A 12,439-nucleotide genomic window follows, 5' to 3' on the forward strand; every position below is an offset into this window, starting at 1 on the left:
GAGGCCTTGAAGCGATAGAAGAGAAGACCAAGGGCTCCAAATTAACCAATGCAATCTGAGAAGTAAATGTGTTAATTAAAGGCATGAATCAAACTAGAGAGCCGAGAAGCTAAAGACCAGCAAGGGAGAAAAGTACTGGGAACCAGAGAGGGCCAAAAGCAGCCTGGACCCAGGCTATATATTTTGTGACCAGAAGGACCTAGGTTTAAATTCTACCTTGCTCCGTATTCTCTATGTCAGCTATGTCAAGTTATCTAACTCTTCTAAGCCCATTTCCTCATCAGTGGAATACGGATAGCAATACCTACCATATGGGGTGTTAGAGGGGAATTAAATATATATGTAAAAGAGCTTTAATACTGTAAAGTTCTATGTGAGTGTCAGTTAATAATTATCTGCTGTTATACCGTAGACAAAACCAAATCTGGAAGGATCCTAGAGTCAAGGAAGTTGACAGTGATTCTTTGTGACATATGGGCAGCTGCCTACAGAAGTGAATCAGAATCTCTGGGGGCTTGTTGTTTCTTTCCTTGTTTATTCATACACTTCTTTTGTTTGTTTCAAAATATAGCTCCTTTAGATTCTGGTAAATTCCTTTCCACCATACATGTGCAGATGACAATCATTAGAATGGGGAACCACTTTACTGATAAGCTGATAAGAACATGTCCTATCCCTTTTATGTTGGGGCAATAAAAAGGTTGAAATCCCATTGATGTAGGAATTTATTTCAATATTTTGAGTATGAAGTGATTAATGATAGTGGTGGCAATGGAACAGATTAGAAAGATATTGTAAGGGAAGATGAAAGAAATAAACATTTTTTGAGTACTTACTACAAGATATTTTACTGTTGAGGAAACGGAGCTAGTGAGAAGCACTGGCAGGATTTGAACCTCGTTCTGATTAACTTAAAAGAAAGAACTTTTCCTTGGATCAGATGTGAAGGAAAAAAAGGAGACAGAACAATGGGTATGAGGTTTTTTATACTGAAAAATTGAACAGAACAGAAATCAGCAAGGTGGGAAGATAAACTTATGTAGAAGATAACTCTGTGTGAGTTCTGAATTATATGACATCAGAATCTTACTATTTTAAAATCAGTTTACTCTTATACCTCTGGCAATATTCTCAGAAAATTTTCCTTAAGTTAGTCACCTCCTGGCTCACTCTGTCATCCATTGACCATGTTTTTGCCCTTTTGATCCCCATAAGTAGTGCTTAGGGTTGATTACTTAGTAGGGAAGTTAATGCCTAAGTCAGGTATGCCCTTTTTAACTGAAGGAGCACTTTTAGGGGCCAACCAGATAGACCAAATATGTCATCTTGGATGCTTGAGAATCCACCTTGTAGTCAACCAATGGAATTATCAACCCAAAATCAGTGAACTAAATGCAAAATGTCTGAATAATAGGTTTATAATACATATAATTTTTATAGCACATCATTTGATATTATTTCTCTTAAAATAGTCTGAGTCAAGTTTGGATAAAGATATCCAATCCAAACTTTATTTAGAATTTTTTATTTGTTGTCTGCTTTTATTNCAATTAGATACAAGTATCCCAAATCAACAGAGTCAAATTAAAGAAGATTCTTATGTATATTCAAAAATTGAGTTAACAAAGGCAAACTGGGTGAAGACTTTCTAGAGATTTACATCCAAAGAGACTGGAATTCTGTGTTGGCCACAATGCTAATATAAGCCCAAATTATGACATGACTAGTAAAAAGCCCAAAATAATCTTAGGTTTATTTACTCAAAAATATTTGTTATGCACACTAGATCATGGGTACAGGATATAAGGAAGTGCATCATCAGTAAGGAAATTTAAAACAATAACACTGACTTTAGTGGTTCTTTTTTATGATTAACATAAGCTGGCAATTCTAAACATGTCAGAGAATAATTTCTCTACCTGCCCAGAAGGATCATTCCGACCAATTTTCCTCCCATCTCCAACCCTGGGTACACTTCTGGAAACCAGATTTGCATCACTGTAAAATACATGCTTTTCCCATTTAAGTAGTATGTTTCAAACCTTTCTCACCACAGGCCTTTGTAAGAAATATGTTTCACATATGACCCAGTACATGACACATACATGATAGACATGCATGCACACACACACACATACACACACAGACTATGATCACAAAATTCACACAAAATATCATGAAATAATACTACCACTACTGTGGGCATTGCACTCTAATATTACGTCATAATTCACCAATGAGCTGTGACCCACAGTTTGAAAAACAGCACACTACAGTGTATAATATCATTCTCCCCTCAAGATACAGGTGGGAAGAATGCAGGGTGGCAGTGAGATGTCAGCCTGGGCTTAAACATTAACCACAAGATTCCTCAAAGTAGAAAATTGCAGGACTGCTTTTGCACACTCTGCCTCAGAATTTTTGTTTCTATATTATATTCCAAATAGCTTTTATTTTCCTAACCTCAAAACCTTGAAAAAATTTGGTGGTTTTGGTTTGGCTTGGTTTGGTTTGGTTTGGCTTACTTTGGTTTTGCTTGGTTTGGTTTGGATTGGTTTGGTATGTTTCTGTGTTTGATAAACACATTGGACCCAAAGATGAATTACTTGGTACAAAGGCCACAAACTTGAATACAGTTACTCCTTATTCATATAACCCCCAGGATATTTTATTNTTGGTTTGGTTTGGTTTTTTACAGCCCACCTACAGTATTCAAGTTATATTCTGACATCGTTCAGGACTGCAGTGACATGGTTAGCTTTTGAGGGAGAAGTAAAATCTTTATTTGCTTTTCTTTGAGGAAAAAAAAATCTTTGAAATTTATTCAGGGCAGGAGCCAAGCAATGGGGAAATAATTTATACTGTAATCCTCAAAGGAGTAGAACATGAATCGAATTAATGTTTCTTCAGAATATGGGATTCTCTTCTTATGAATAAAATCTTTTGAGATCAGGTAGGAAGTTGTAACCATTTTTCTCTTTTATTACTTTTTCTGATATGTTGCTTTGAATATTTGGTTTTATACTGGCAGTGAGAGATGGCCAGCAAACCATCCTAACCGCGTAATACTATTTTCCTGAATAGATTCTATTCAGCAGGGTCTTTTCCAGTATGGACAACTGAAGGAACCAGATTACACTTGTTACACCATTTGGTTCAATCATGTAATAGTTTTCCTTGACCACCTTCGGAGTTCATGGATCTCTTATGTATGTATTACCTATGTGTATGGTTTTTTTGTTAATTACATTTGAAAAATGCAGCCCATTCAAAGTGTGTGCCTTTATGAAGTTATGGTATTTGTTGGTTAATTTAGACAGAATGATCAGTCAAATAATTCAAAATAGAAGATGGACTAAACTTACCCTCTGTTGGATGAAGCTTAGTGATAGACTGACAAACCATTGCAACTGCATTGCTTGATTCAAAGCAATCAGTCATATCAGCTATTGTGTCCCTCTGATGATGTTTTGTTATCTTTTAACTACCTTATGTGGTTCCTATCTAGGATAGAGTAGTTCAAACTATTTCCTTGGCTAGTTTTAACTGTCTTGACCAGTTGAGGAAGGTTTGAGCTAGTTAATAAGAGCTAAGATGAATAGTGTTTTGATTAAAATGACTAGCTTGCCTGACTGAGCTCGTTTGTTGTTGCACTGTAACAGGTCAGCTATTTGACCAGATCAGTATTGCCCTAAATTGATTAGTCAATTCTATCTGAAATTGAAATAACTATGGCAAGTAGGAAAACCTGAAAAAATATTTTTGCTGAACTTTTCTAATTATACATAGTCTTACCATTTTTGAGAAAAGGGTAAATTCTCTATATTAGACAGGGCTCTCAAGAGAAACAAAATTGGGATGCCTGAGTGGTTCAGTTGGTTAAGTGTCTAAATCTTCCTTTCGGCTCAAGTCATGATCTCATGGTTTGTGAGACTGAGCCCTGTATTGGGCTCCACACTAACAGCATAGAGCCTGCTTTGTTCGCTCTCTCTCCCTCTTTCTCTCTCTGCCCCTTCCCCACTCATGCACACACATGCTCTCTTGAAAGAAAGAAAGAAAGAAAGAAAGAAAGAAAGAAAGAAAGAAAGANCACTTATGGAGGCTTAGAAGCCCCAACATCTGCAGCCAGTAAGCTAAGATCCAGGAAAGACAATGTGCAATTCCAGTCTGAGTCCAAAAGCCCGAGAACTAGGGGAGCCAATGTTATAAGTTTCAATCTAGAAGCTTGTAGGCTCAAAACCCAAGAAGGGCCAGTGTTTCAGTCTGAATCTGAAGGCTGGAAAAGTTCAGTTTCCCAGCTCAACTGTCAACCTAGAGGAGTTCTCTCTTACTCAGCCTTTTTGTTGTATTCAGATATTCAATTGATTGGGTGACATTCAGCTACATATGGGAGGACAATTTGTTTTACTCAGTCTACCCATTCAAATGTTAATCACATCCAGAGACATCCTCACAGGCACATCCAGAATAATGTTTGTCTAAATGTCTGGGCACCCCATGGCTCAGTCAAGTTGACACATATAATTAACCATCACTCTCCCTGATTGTTTTTCTACTGGCTGACTTTTAGGGAGTCCCATGATACTGTCACCCTAAAGGTTTTATTTACATGATATGAGCAAGCTTCATTTATAGCTGGAGTCAATTACAGCCTAAATGCTATGGTATATGGAGTATTAGGATGCTCCTAAAACTAAAGGTAGGCCCCATGTCTAACCAACCTAACAGAATTCCTGAAACTCCACCATTAGTTATTCTTTTCAGATAAGACAGTGTGGGTCACATACACTAAAATGCAAATATCTATGAAGGCAAACCACAATAAGTCCTTAACAGCATTGACATAAATTAGTTTGTATAAGTTTTTAGTCCAAGATGACAGCCTAATAAGACCCTGAACTTATCTCCTCCCATGGACATACCAAATCTACAGCTACATATAAAATAATTCCTGCTGAAAAAAAAAAACCCTAAAAACTAGTTGAACAGATTCTTCCAAAACAAGGATGAAAAGGTCACATCAAGATGGCTAATAGAGGCAGAAATGTAGTCTCATAAAAAATCACATTCCTGGAATGGTAACACACAATAGGGAGGGATCTCATGACCCAGAGCTTCTCCCTAAGGAGCAAGTAGTTTGTGCCCCACATTAGACACTCCAATCCTAGGGACCTACACCAGAGAGGTGCAGACTCAAAAACATCTAACTCTGGAAAACAATGAGGCTTACATCCAGGAGACCTACAGAGCTATGTGGATCTGAGATACTCCTTTTGAAGGGGCTCACACATAGACTTACTTGTCCCAGGAACCAGCACAGAGGCAGCAGTTTGAGAGGTCACTGGATTATATGTGAAGGAAATTCAGTTGCTAATCTTAAAGCATCTGCTGGACAGTCAAGAATTAGTTGGGATTGCCCTTAGACAGAGGTGCTGGAGCATGCCATTTTTTGTACTCCCCCCACTACCTTACTACAGCAGATGGGCATGTGCAGCCACAACCTTGTTAAAGCTGAGGGCATGCCTTGTTCTCAACACTTTTCTCCAGCCTTGCTAAAGCCATAGGTGGCCCTGCCCCCAGCACTCTTCTCTGACATTGCTAAAACTACAAGCATTCCTTGCTCCCAACACTCTTTTCTTAGCCTTGTGAAAGCCACAAGCTATGCCCCACCCCCAACACTCTCCTGCATCTTTGCTAAAGCCATTGGGTGGGCACAGTCTACACAGGGGACACCTCTTGATTACCTGGCTCTGGTGGCCAGAGGTGATTGTTCTCCTGGGCCCCATGGGACTGTGTCAATCAGAAAGACAGGATACCACACCCAGGGCATAACACAGACTGCAACCAAAACACATCCCCAGTCTGTATGTGGAAAAGGTTCATTTAATTGTCCTGGAGCTTCAACCTGAAGGACAGGCTTCAGATGTACCATACATCTAAAGGTTATGGAGGCACTCTCAGGGGGAACATAGGTAGAGAACTATCCGTGTGCCCTCTGTTAGCCTCACCACAGCTTGTTGGTACCTCCCAGAAATGAGCTTATACACTTATCTGAAGCTTCTGTTCTTGCAAGTGTCCTCCAGGAGATACCTTCTGATCTCCTGAAGTTGAAGTCACTAGAGTCTATGACTGCAGTCCCACAAGACTATACATATTTGCATACTTTAAAACTGCTGCTTGAAGATCTGGTTTTCAATCAGCCTTAATCTAGGTGCCAACATCACTCTTTTTAGAATATTGATGAATCCTGTCATACCCTCAAACAACTGGGGCCTGTCAAGAATAAATCTGGCTACTTAGACTATAACAATGTTTCAAGAGATAACCAAAACCTAGAACAAGTTTGAACAATAAGGTTCACCTCTACACAAGGTCACTCCTTCAAGACTGGGAGAGGTAATGGTTTCACCTAATACATAGAAACACAGAGTGTCAAGCAAAGTGAGGAAATAGATGAATATATTCCATGTGAAAGAATAAGACATCAGTAAAAGGCCTTAATGAAATGGAGATAAGTAATCTGTCTGATAAAGAGTTCAAAGTAATGGTCAAAAAGATGCTCACTAAACTCAGATAAAAATGCATGGACATATTGCAAACTGCACAATAGAGATACAAAGTAAAAAAAATACAAAACAGAAGTCACAGAGCTGAAGAATATATAACTGAACTGATAAATCCACTAGAGGGATTCAATAGCAGACTAGGTAAATTAAAAGAGCAAATAAGCAGCCAGGAAGACCAGTAAGTGGAAATCACCCAAATAGAGGAGCCAAAAGAAAAAAATTCAAAAAACAGGGATAGTTTAAGAAGTCTTTGGTACAAACCAAACAGAATAACATTCGCATAAGGAGAAGAAAAAGAGAAAGGGGCAGGAAATTCACTTGAAGAAATGATGGCTGAAAACTTTCCAACCTGGGAAAGAAAGCAACAGAGTTCCAAATAAGATGAACCCAAAGAGATCTACACCAAGACATTAATTAAAATGTCCAAATTTACAGATAAAGAGAGGCTCTTAAAAGTGGCAAGGAAAAACAATGTATTATGTATAGTGAACCCCGATAGAACCATCAGCTGATTTATCAGTGGAAACTCTGCAGTTCAGCAGATATGCTCAAAGTGCCGAAGTAAAGAACTTTCAATTAAGAATACTGTACCCAGCAAAGTTATCATTCAGAATTGAGAGATAAGAAGTTTTCCAGGCAAGTAAAAGTTAAAGAAGTTCATCATCACTAAATGAACCTTACAAGAAATGTTAAAGGATCTTCTTTAAGCTGAAAAGAAAGGCACTAACAGAAAGGAAACATATGAAAGTAAAAATCTCATTGGTAAGGGCAAATATATAGTAAAGGTAGGAGATTAATCCCTTATAAAGCTAGTATAAAGGTTAAAAGTCAGAAGTAATAAAAAGTAACTATGATAGTTAAGAGATATACAAAATAAAAATATATAAAATATATCAAAAACATAAAGCATGAGGAAGGAGGAATAAAAATGTAGAGTTTTTAGAATATGGTCAAATACAAGTTCCTACCAACTTAAAATACACTGTAATAGATAGATAGATAGATAGATAGATAGATAGATAGATAGATAGACAGATAGATGATAAGTAGATAGACAGACAGATAGATGATTATATGTAAACCTCATAGTAACCACAAAGCAAAAACCTACAGTAGATACACAAAAAGTGATAAAGGAATCTAAGCATAACACAAAGGAAATTCACCAAACCACAAGGGAAAATAGCAAGAGAAGAAAGGAACAGAGAGAAACTACAAAACAGCCAGAAAACAATTAACAAAATGGCAAAAAGTGGGGAGCCTGGGTGGCTCAGTCAGTTGAGTGTCTGACTTCGGCTCAAGTCATGATCTCACAGTTTGTGGGTTCGAGCCCCACATCGGGCTCTGTGCTGACAGCTCTGTGCTGACAGCCTGCTTTGGATTCTGTGTCTTCCTCTCTCTCTGCCCCTCCCCTTCGCATGTTCTGTCTCTCTCTGTTTCTTAATAATAAATAAATGTTAAAATTTTTTTAACCTTAAATGTAAATAGATTAAATTCTCCAATCAAAAAAAAATATATATATATAGTGGTTAAATGGATAACAACAACAACGCTCATCTATATGTTGCCTAAAAGAGACTCATTTCAGATCTAAGGACACACATGGACTGAAAGTGAAGTCAAGGAGAAAGATTTTCCATGAAAATAGAAATGAAAAGAAAGCTGAGGTAGCTATACTTATATCAGACAAAATGGACTTTAAAATAAAGTCTGTAATAAAAGACAAAAAAAAAAGGCATTACTTGATATTTTTCACAGAACTAGAAANTTTTTCACAGAACTAGAAAAAATAATTCTAAAATTTGTATGGGACCACAGAAGACCCTAAATAGCCAAAGTAATTTTGAGAAGGAAGAACAAAGCTGGAGGTATCATGCTGCCTGATTTCAAACTATACTACGAAGCTCAGTAATCAAGACAGTATGGTATTGACATAAAAACAGACACATTGATCAATGGAACAGAATAATGATCCCAGAAATAACTCCACACATAAATGGTCAAGTAATTTATGACAAAAGAGGTAAGAATATACAATGGGAAAAGGGCAGTCTATTCAATAAATAGTACTGGGAAAATTGTACAGCCATCTGCAAAAGAATGAAACTAGATCACTATCTTACATAAAAATTAACTCAAAATAGATTACAGACTTGAATGTAAAGATAAAAAGTATAAAACTCCTAGAAGAAAACATATGCAGTAACTCCTTGACATCGCTTTTGGCAAAAATTTATTTGATTATGACTCCAAAAGCAATGGCAATGGAAGCAAAAATAAACAAATGAGATTACATTAAACTAGGATGCTTCTGCACAATGAAGGATACTATCTAAAAAATAAAAAGGCAACCTACTGGATAGGCAAAGATGTTTGCAAATCATACATTCAATAAGGCTTTATGCAAAATATATGAAGAAGTTGTACAATCCCAAAATAAAACAAACAAAAAACAATCTGATTAAAAACTAGGGAGAGAATCTACATAGACATTTTTCCAAAGACAACTTAGCAGATGGCCAACAGTCACATGAAAAAGATGCTTAATATCAGTAATCATCAGGGAAATGCAAATCAAAACCACAAAGAGATATCTCATACCTGCCAGAATGGCTATTATCAAAAAATAAGAAATTAAAAGTATTGGAGATGTTGTAGAGAAAAAGGAACCCTCATGCACTGGTGGTAAAGTAAGTTGTTGTAGCCATTATAGAAACAGTATGAAGATTCCTCAAAAATTAAAAAATAGAACTACTATATTATTCAGCTCTTCCATTTCTGAGTATCTGAAGAAAGCAAATCACTAATTCGAAAAGATATATGTACTGCTATGTTCATTGCAGCATTATCTATGATAGCCAAGATATGTGAATGACCTAAGGGTCTCTCAATGAATGAATGGATAAAAAATATGTGGTAAATATACACAATAGAATATTAAATATTACTCTGTCATAAGAAAGAAGGAAATCTTGCCATGTGTGACAACATGGATGAACCCTGAGAGTATTATGCTAAATTAAATAAGTCAGACACAGAAAGACAAATATTGTATGATTTAACTTATATGTAGAATATAAAAAAAAACAAAATAAATGAACAAGCAAAACAAAATTTATAGACACAGAAAATAAACTGGTGGTTATCAAATGGGAAGGGGTAGGGGTGGGCACAAAGGGTGAAAGGGGTCAATTCTATTGTGATGAACGGTAACCAGAATTATTGTGGCAATCCTTTTGTAATGCATACAAATATGGAATTACTATGTTGTATACCTGAAACTAATATAAGGTCATATACCAATTTTACCTTAGTAAAAAATAAAATAAAGGTCCCTTTGTAAATGTAAAATGGAAAAGGAAGATTTGGACACACAAGATCTAAGTTGGATAAGTGGGAAGGAACCAAAAACTATTACTATCACTAAAGCTAAATACTATTTTATCATTTCGTTCTGAACCTGTTTTGATGGCATTACCAGGTAGATTTTTAAAAAGCCAAGTGATATATATACAAAGTAATATTAGTCAGCCATTAAAAAGAATGACATCTTGCCATTTGAGACAACATGGATGGATCTAGAGTGTATAATGCTAAGTGAAATAAGTCATACAGAGAAAGACAGGAACTGTATGATTTCACTTATATATGGAATGCAAAAATAAAAACAAATTTATAAACAAACAAAAGCAGAAACAGAACAAACTGGTGGTTGCTGGAGGGGAGGGTGGTAGGGAGATGGACAAAATTAATCAAGGGGAGTGGGAGGTATAGGCTTACAGTTATGGAATGAATAAGTCATGGGGAATGAAAGGTACAGCACAGGGAATATAGTAAATGATGTAATCAAACCCAAGTCTGTCTGCCTGATGCACAGCAAAGCCAATCACTGAGACCTCAGGTATGCAGCAAGGACTGGGTTTGAGAGGCAGCCAAACAAGGAAATAGGAGGGCAAGGCTCACATCCACCTCTCCAAAGGGGAAGAGAACACATTTTTTTATAATCACGAGGGTTGAGATTACATATTATGTTGATGAAAAAGATGAGGAAACATAACTATTCATGAGGAAAGATGGAACATGTGCACTGAGCAAACATGTATGTAACATACATCCCATGTTCACTCTGGGGCGGACACTCATCAGAACAAGGCAAAATTTAGTTCTTGATGTCAGGAGGTTATCTTAGGACGGGAAGAAGGGGCCATGGGTATGCTCTGAGAGTTGGTATGAACTGTATGGGGTCTTGAGCTTCTTATCTTGGGTAAGGAATGCAGGGCCTTGCTTGTTCCTAGGCTAGAACAGGACCAGGTGATCTTGAGTCCAGCCTTCTGCAGAGACAGCTAGTGAGTTTTTTAGTGGGATTTGGAGAGGCACAATAGCTGATTAGTGGAACACCGTTGTCTGAAAAACAAGCTTTAAACTTTCTGCTAGTTTCAACCTCATTAACCTTATGGGGCATGATTTCAACGATATCGCAATAGCATTGTTTGGTGACAGATGGTAGCTATACCCTTGTGGTGAGCATAGCACAACCTATAGAGTAGCTGAATCACTATGTGGTACACCTGAAACTAATGTAACATTGTGTGTCAACTATACTTCAATTTTAAAAAATGGCCAAGGGATTCAGTCAAGAACATTTTCTCTGGCTCATTTCTATGGTCTGGTGAGAGGGGAAGACTGAGAAACAGTCTGCTATTCAGGAGCTGCAATGGAATCAATCTGGCCACTCGAATGCAAATCAACTCTTTCCTAATACCCAGTCGGCAACCTCCAGCAACTCTGTCATTTCACCCGTCTTCTCTCCAATGCTACAGACCTTTCTAGGGCTCAGTCATGTTTGGATTTATGTAAACATCTTAGACTGTGTGCATGAGAATCAGAAGATTGATTCTCTATAGTTCAGAGTCCTACCTTTGGAGAGTTCATTCTTCACAGGAGGGGCATACAGTGAAATTGTCTGATGCTCCTCAAATCATGAAACATTAGGGAAGCAAGAGGAGGCTGTTCCACCGGATTTGTTTTTTGTTCTCTTAATTAATCATTGTCTAAACAACGGCATTATACAAGACCCAGAAAGTCTTGCTCAGAAGACCTACCATGAGTAAAAATTAATTGTTCTTTCGGGCTCCTTACTACCTGGTTTACAATGTTTTGCAGGCGGTCAAATGATATTAATTATCTACAACAAAGGGAGGACATTCCTAAATGAACTGAAAGGTACAATGTGGCCTAATATATTATGCAGAATGAATTTCCAGCGAGCACTAATAGTCTTTATAACTGCACCAGCAAAGGCTGTGTAGGTACAAGCAACAATTAGTTTGTGCTCAGTGGGAGGGAGCCCAGTGTGCAGAGACGAAAGTATTTGTATCTTTTTCATTCAACATTGATTGAGATGAAGAGGAAAAATCGGAACAGTGAACAAATGGGAAGAGACTGGCCACATTGGAGCAATGCTGTGAATGCCCTTCAAAATCATCTTGGAGACCACAGATAGACCGTGACAAAATATCATAGTGGCACCTACATGTATCTATTGGCCCTGTGAAGAACAAAAATTAATCAAGAAAATCAAGATTATACACTGGCAAAATTCTCTGGGCAAGACTCCCCCTTAGTTGAGTGTAGGATCAGTGTCTGGTGAATGATTAATTTGGAGAAGAGAAAATATTGCCATTGTAGGAGCCACCTCCAGCTTCCATGCTTTTGTTGCTAGGAAAGCCCTGATTTCTGGGAACATGTCTGAAACGTTGGCTTTGGTGTTGTTAGAAGCTGGCCTGGCACTCACAGGCAGGCCATGTCATTTCCCTGCTGGGCATAAACAATCTTACCGAATGACAACATCAGACTGTGGCCACAGTAATATC

This window comes from Crocuta crocuta, unplaced genomic scaffold, assembly GCF_008692635.1.
Source record: "Crocuta crocuta isolate KB4526 unplaced genomic scaffold, BGI_CrCroc_1.0 scaffold482, whole genome shotgun sequence".
Classification (NCBI taxonomy): domain Eukaryota; kingdom Metazoa; phylum Chordata; class Mammalia; order Carnivora; family Hyaenidae; genus Crocuta; species Crocuta crocuta.